This window comes from Belonocnema kinseyi, chromosome 3, assembly GCF_010883055.1.
Source record: "Belonocnema kinseyi isolate 2016_QV_RU_SX_M_011 chromosome 3, B_treatae_v1, whole genome shotgun sequence".
In the NCBI taxonomy this organism is placed as follows: Eukaryota; Metazoa; Arthropoda; class Insecta; order Hymenoptera; family Cynipidae; genus Belonocnema; species Belonocnema kinseyi.
The window spans coordinates 49,999,758-50,006,459 of NC_046659.1; the positions used below are offsets into that span (position 1 = coordinate 49,999,758).

Consider the following 6,702-nt stretch of genomic DNA (forward strand, 5'->3'; position numbering starts at 1 on the left):
CTTGGAGGAGATTATGTTGAGAAATAAAAAAAAAAATTCTTAAAAACGTTGTTTTTCTTGGTCAGGCCGGAAACTTATCAATCCACCCTCGTATATATAAGTACACAACGATTCCTGATATTCTGGTTAGCAGAGTAGTATTTCTTCTCGTAATTTTACATTATAAGAAAAATGTTAACTGTATTCTTAAGATTTCTAAAAATTATCTACGAAGTATAGTCGCTAATGGAACGTAATGGGCATGATAAACTGCGGCGCAAATATATTTTTTGTGCCAAGTCTAAGACGCTTATTTCACGAAAGATTTGAAAAATACAATTTCAATCTTTAGAGCTCTATAATTTTTGACGAGAGGAAGATCTTGAGTAAGGGCTTTTCAAATAAAATCACGTAACTTTGTCTTTCTGTATCTTAAATATCCTATTTTTATTAAATACATGTTGTCTATTGGTATTATTGTATTTTCTGTAAGACTAACCCATTTCCAGCTGGTTCAGGTGGTGTTGCATTCGAGCCGAGAAAATCGGTAACCTCGCTCGACTTCCTTCGGCTCCCAAAAGGTTTTTCGATATGTATATCCTACTTTGTGACTTTTTTGTGTTTGTGTTTGAAATAGTAATCAACTTTCTTTATTTTCTGCAGGATTTTATTTCTGTATTTTTTTATTAGTGAATTAAATTACTGAACTTAAGTTAAAAGAGGCTTTTTATTATTTTAAACCGTCCAGAAAGGGAATCCTAATTTTTCGTTTAATTTGACAGAAAGTGGACCCCACTACAAAGCACAATATCAGTTTAAAAGCTTTGACGCTCACCTCAATGTTCTCAGTTTCAGTTGCGATGTAATGGACCATAGACTGTGTCAGTGTACGGTACCAAAAGCAAGAAAGGAAAAATAAAAAACCTGTAGAGTACTTGTAAAATGAATTAAGAAATGCGAATTACAATTTTAGAAATGAGACGAATGTAGTAATATTTGGATTAGAATGTTATAGTCTCAAGAAAAAAAAACAACAATAAACATGATGCAAATTTAAGTCAATCGTAAAAGATTCATTAATAAATGCTGAATAAATAAGGGTTTTTAAACTTCCATTTGTGGAAAAAAGCAAGTATTAAAAAGGAGATTCTATAAATAAAAACGGCATTACCCTATTATTGAGGAAACGAAAAAATGAAATTATTTTCGTGTTTAAAAATGCATTGGCATCGCAAACGTATTTACAATTTACGAAATCAAAAAGCTACCAAGGAAATCGATCGAGAACAAGGAAGTACGGCGTTTCAATTTGTCGCTGCCATTAGTGGTCAGTATAAATTTCTGCTGAAGATAATATTAAGTTTAGTTTGGGGAATTTTTTGCCACAAACATTAATTTATTATTATCAGTTTAGATTATTTTTTTATTAAGGTAGTTGTTTTGCCAAGAGTTAGATATCTGAAAAAATAGTTTTTCTATGATTTTAAGAATCAAAATATTATAATGGATGTGGTTCCAAATACAAAAATTAATTTCTATGAAAAATGTTAACATTCACAACAAAAGAACAATAATTTTATCGATGTTTTTTGCAATTGAATTTTTCTATGGCTTTTCTCTATGGCTCTAAATTGAAAGAACAATTTTTTCTAGAAAACACTTTAATTATATTTTAACGTCATCAAGTTATTTTTAGAATTGGAAACAGTAGAGGTGTAGAGAATGTTTTCGCTGAAAAATAAGCCGTCATTTATTAAAATGCAATCATTTTTCAGTTATAATATTTTGATTCTTAAAATCATAGAAAAAATGTTTTTACAGATATCCGACTTTTGGCACGACAACTACCTTTAGGCTTAAGAAATATGTAAGCTTCTATACAGTTTTTGTGATGAATATTTTCTTGGTCGAGTTTTTTCTAGATAATTGCTTTTGGACAAAAATTTACGTGGAAGAGTAAAAAAATCTTTATACAATTTGTTGTTTACTTTAAATTCTAACTTGAGCATTTTTATTTAGTAAACAGGTTAATACTGAGTTTTTTAAATCTATATTCTGAAACAATTCTTTAACACTTTTGTAACAATTCGCTGAAATTCTATTTCAGCTACATAATAGTACTATGTAGAAAAGCGTTGGGACCTGATGTACCAGGTTAAAAAAAGTTCTGTAACAATGTTTCATGATAGCAATAGACTATGGTTCCGTATCAGATACATAATAATAACCTTTATCAGACAGTTCCTACTCAAAGTTCTTCAATTATTATATGTCGTCATATACATTCTGTAAAGATGTTACAGAACATCGATGTGGACCTGTTCCGACAAAGTTATAGAACTCAATGTTTGTTTTAGAACCTCTGTTGTTAGGATGTTGTTCTGCAAAACTTAAGTAAGACTTACGGCTTTTCCAGTATGGTCCTTTAAGGCCATGTGATGAGTTTATCAGCTGATCAAGTCAGCCCTAAGATCAATATTTTTCACCCATATTGAAAAATAAAAGTTTAAATAACGCGGAAAGTTTTTTCGGAAAATGTTAATAAATATTAAAGGATCAGTTTTGGCCTTGCAAAGAGTTGGAGGAAGAAAAAAGTTTATTTATTAAAATAATGATTATCGACGGACACATTTAGGTTTTACAGCAGAAGTTTGATTTTTAACTTTCTCTGACGGTAATCATGCAATCTGTTTTACTTACAAACACCTAGAAGTTCGAAGTTGTCTACTCGCTGCGCTGGTGCTGCTTTGACACAGCTGATACCAGACTGATACCAGAGATGATCTCTGCTGATACGTATGTCAAACCAAATATGTTTATTTGCATTTCAAGTGCAAGCAATAGTTTTTGCATTATTTGTGCATAATGTTCGTGAGCGATTTTTGCTGTTTTGCCCCACTTTGATAAATGTAAACCTCATAACTAGCCCATTGAAAACATTGCAAATTGCTTGCAGGCATGGACATAGGAAACACGGGACTAGGCATGCCATCCTAACTTCGGCGAGCGGGGTTGATTCCACGGGAGGGGGGAGAATTCCGACAAACTGTGCATGAAAATATAAACATGTGGGCGCTGCCATGTTTGTTGCGGGACATCAAAGGTGGCGGTCCTCCCCCCTCATTGCATCACCCCGCAATGGTATGCCTAGTCCCGTAATTCCCATATCCATGCTTGCAGGGTTTGGCGACAGCACGGTCGGTATTTCTCCAAAATAGTAATTAAAAATAGAAACTTTTTTCACTATTCTAATTATTTAGGAGCAGAGACACATTCTTGCATGCTTTCTATTTATCGTGCCAAATTTTTAACACGATATCTCATTCCGTGTGGACGTAAGTTGGGAAAGAAAGATTCTACTGGTATTTTCTTTAAAAAAATTTTGTCTTAAAATTTCCACCTGAAAAAAACAGAGACATGGACTCTATTACCTCCTCTTTCATTTCCCAAACTTTCAGAGCGATACCTCATTTCGTTTAGACGTAAGTTGGGAAAGAAAAATTGAAGACCAGGTTTGGTCACGTGACCCTCTCGTCACATGGCCTTAAAGTAACTAAAGCCCGCCGCACACGGTGCATTTTTTCTTGTTAGATTTTGCTACTCGGCGACTCTGTGGAAAATAATTGGCGACATTCAGCGCACTCGGCGATGAGCAGGAAACTTCGCCGAGCGTTCATGTGTTGGTGCATGCATATGTATACGCCCATCCTTATATGTGTTGAATCTCAAAATAATTAACCAAAAATGAAGAATAAAGACAAAATGAAACAAATAAGAAACGCAAAATGAGAAATAAAAGATAATGAGAATTCTATTTCTCATTTTTTGTGTCTCATTAATGTCATTTTGCCCTTACTTTTATGAAAAGAAATAATTCCATTACGATTGAAGAAGTACATTGGAATTTTTATTTTTTAATAAGCAACTTTGATTTACAGTTTACAAATTCTTCTTGACATATTGTTTTGAAAAGTGTTAAATATTGAACGACGTGTTGGAAAGTATGACCTATCACTTGCTTGTCATTAATTTTTTCAAGTCCACAACTACTTACTGAACACGACTTTTTATCCAATTTAAATAATTGTGTAACTGTTACCATTGCGCCATGCAGCAGACGACAACAATTTACTTTGCGCGCACGCGCGTGGCCCTCGGCGTTTCGCGTCAGCGCCATCTGCGATAGACAGGGGAACTAATTTGACTCCCCTCCCTGCCTCTCAACCCCCCGCTTCTAAGTTCTCAATATTTGCCATTTTCCCTTATTGAGTTGACCGAGCCTGCTCTGCTTAATCATATGCTTGCTCTGCTGTTTACGAGCGGGCACTTGCCAAAATGGACGCTGTTGTACAGGCGGCAATTCGGCGAAGACAGGCAGCTATTACCGCTTTTCTATCAATTGAATTAATAAAACGAAAAAGAAAAGCGGAAACGCAAAATATGGAGTCGTTCTTGGCTGCAACGGAGAAACATGGGAAAAGGTGTTTTAAATATATTGTTCGAAGAATTAGGTAAACATAACCTACAATCTTTAGGTTTCACTAGCTGTTTAAAATGTGTCCTTATTGCAGATTGTTTTCTTCACAACGCGGAAGATCCCATAGTGTATTAAAATATTACACGCGGATGTAAGAGGATCTAAATGAACTTTTGCATCTTGTATCCCCATACCTAAAAAAGCAGGAACCTGTTATAAGAGAATCGATTTCACCCCACGTTTTGTGCCCATACTTTAGCCTTTTCAGATACTGTGTACAAAAACAATGAGACTAGATTTGCCACGTGCGATTATAGCAGCTGACAGAATCACGTGAACTTTTCTCCGCTTCTGTTTGGCCCTTTTCTTGAGCCAGCGTAAAAACCAGCAGAAAAAATAGCACGCGTTCAACCAACGAAATCAAGTACGGCGCCCATAACGAAAGCCAGCAGTAACGTCATTCTCCTGCAAGGCAACCTGCCCAGTAGCCGTCACACCTCCAAGCAAACAATCCAGCAAGAAAAAAAGCACCGTGTGCGGCGGGCTTATCAAACAAAAACTTGTTAAAATTCGATGAATTATAAATGAAAAAGGCGGGGAAAATCATTTTCAGACCACATTATCACTTTGTTTATCATAAAATAAGCTGAAGAAGTAATTGTTTACTTTGACGTCCTTTGCTCAAAAAGGCTCTGAAGCGTATATAAGTTGTTCAAAATGACTAATAACAGCAAGATAATCGTGTTACATAAACCTTTTTATGTCAGGGAAAAACAAAGTTATGGCCCTCGAAGATTGAGTAACGCATAGCGGGGCAAAATGTGAAGAAAATGTTTAAAATACGATTCCAGGTAGAATGTTCACCCGATTTTGAATTTATTATTTTTAAATTAAAGCTAGATCAATTTTAAAGAGATTTTACCTTGCCGTTTATTTTATAATCCTAATATATGTTCTGTATTAGTTTAGGGGCTTCTGCCTACTCTCTATGAATGCAATGAGCGAGGAATATATTTGAATTTATATATAATTAAAAATTTGTCATAAGGACAACCGCAAGATTTCGCCGGGAGCGGGTGCTAATCTGGAAAATTGCACCCGCTCCCAACGAAATCGCGGTAAAATTTCAGCCACAACCACGTCTCACGACAGTGAGATAGGTGGTTACAGTCTGTAAAGGAATCAATACGACGATCCAGCAAAAGCCTCGTGCACCCTAAGAACACGGAGCGACCCAAGGACTACCGCGTTCTGCATTTTTCCCGCAAGTGTTTTAGCATATTGTTGACACGCAGGGATGCTCGAAGTCAAGAAGAACCATGTCAGGCCTCGAGTGAGCAACAGAAACAATTGTCGAGAATATAAAGTTCCAGTATATGCGGCACTTCCCATTCTCGACAATTGACTCGATTTCCATAGGAGCAATTAGAGGAGCGATATTAAGGTTAATGCCGTAAGAGTGACAGAGATGGTAATAAAGCACTCTTAGTGCCGCATTGTGCCTTTGAATGTAGGTCGTTGCCGCGTGAGTTGGACAACTAGATAGTATTTGAGCTAAATGCTCGGGGTGTGCATGGCACGCCCTGCAGCTATCATCAGGAATGTCTTGGCTCAAAATGTGGCGACGGTATGTTAAGCTGGAAATGACACCGTCTTAGTATGCAAAAATGAAACACTCCGTACCAGACTTCAATCCGGGCGATTTAAGGAAAGCAAACGACAGCTCACAAGACATTGACTGATCCCTCACATTTCTGTGGAAGATACCTTGCATCCTCTTATCGAGGAACTGTTCATCTTAAGTGAATCTTAAGTCTTCCGTTCCGCGACTGTACATCTCACGCCGTCAAGGGGGTCGCGGAATGAGTCTTGAATGTCTTCACAACAGGATTATTCTGGGTACAGCACATAGAGTTGCAAATGGAAGAGACCCTCTTCTTAAAATGGCCAGGAATCACGAGGAAGTAGGCAAAGGAGCATTTCTGTACAAAGCAGCGGAGGAGGCTGCTGAAACACTCGGACTTGACTTTAGTATTAGGGGTGAGCAAAATGCATCAAATCTAATCTATCTCGAGTACTCACTCCTGAAAGCCCGGATTAAGAAAGCACAAGAGAAAAACTTTCGCGAACAGCTCCTAAATAACAGGATGCACGGTATCTTCCACAGAAATGTGAAGGATCAGTCAATGTCTTGTGAGCTAACGTTTGCTTTCCTGAAATCGCCCGGATTGAAGTCTGGTACAGAG

The 6,702-nt window shown here is 36.8% G+C and overlaps 1 pseudogene; it reads left to right on the forward strand.

The window, feature by feature from the left end:
- Positions 1-1,197: 1,197 nt before the first annotated feature.
- LOC117169818 overlaps positions 1,198-6,702 on the forward strand; it is a 7,250-nt pseudogene continuing 1,745 nt past the window's right edge.